Below are 870 nucleotides of genomic sequence, written 5' to 3'. Positions count from 1 at the left end.
CTACAGTCCATAAATCTTTTTAAAGTCTAAAACACACAACTCTCGTGTATTCCTTCATAATCAACTTGTTTTGGTTTTGCCTTCTGATCCCCACTGTTTTTAATATGTTCAAAATTATAGCACGTGCAACTCAGCACTGTCTAGTGTGTTTCTTTAATTACCTCGAACCCGCTAATGTCTCCGTGAGCTGGGAGAGACAAAAGAAAACAGGCAGACAAGAGAGACAACAGACAGATTGTGCCAAAGGATAGAAAAATAAGGCAAGTAATTGTGTTTTTCCTCTGACAAATTCATCTCACATTATTGGTTTTAAGGGAGCTGTAGCCCCCTTTAATGCACGTTTTAAAAAAAATCATTAATTTGCAGGGCAATAATGGCATTAGCAGTGCTTGACTGGACTTAATAATGCCTCTTTGTACTTGAATTGATAGCTAAAGAAACTTTTCTTTTCTATGTCAAATCATTCCAATATAATATTCAATGCTTAACCAGGCTACAGAGTGCACCGTGGAAGATTTATGTCAAGGCTAGCGTGCCTTATTCATAACACTTTCATATTTCAATAAAAGCAGCTCAGGCAGAAGAGAATGAACTTTGATGTGGTTTTCATGCAAAATTTTATTCCCATTTGTTGTAAGTCCACTAAATCCATTAAGAGGGGGGTTTAAAATCCTTCAGCTTCACCTTCTTTTTCATTGTGAATGAAAGAATAAGTGCAGGTATGAAGACACCGCTGTTACTTGTTTCTCCTAAGACTCTCTGAACAGGGAATGTATTCACAAACAATTAGAGAGTGCTCTCAGAGAGCACCTCACTTAGCCTTTCTTCTTTATAAAAGTTTTCAGGGAGACTTAAATCTCAGCAAGGAAG

This window comes from Acanthochromis polyacanthus, chromosome 3 (genome assembly GCF_021347895.1).
Source record: "Acanthochromis polyacanthus isolate Apoly-LR-REF ecotype Palm Island chromosome 3, KAUST_Apoly_ChrSc, whole genome shotgun sequence".
NCBI classification, from domain to species: Eukaryota; Metazoa; Chordata; class Actinopteri; family Pomacentridae; genus Acanthochromis; species Acanthochromis polyacanthus.
The sequence above is the reverse complement of the archived record's forward strand: the minus strand, read 5'-3'. Positions refer to the sequence as shown.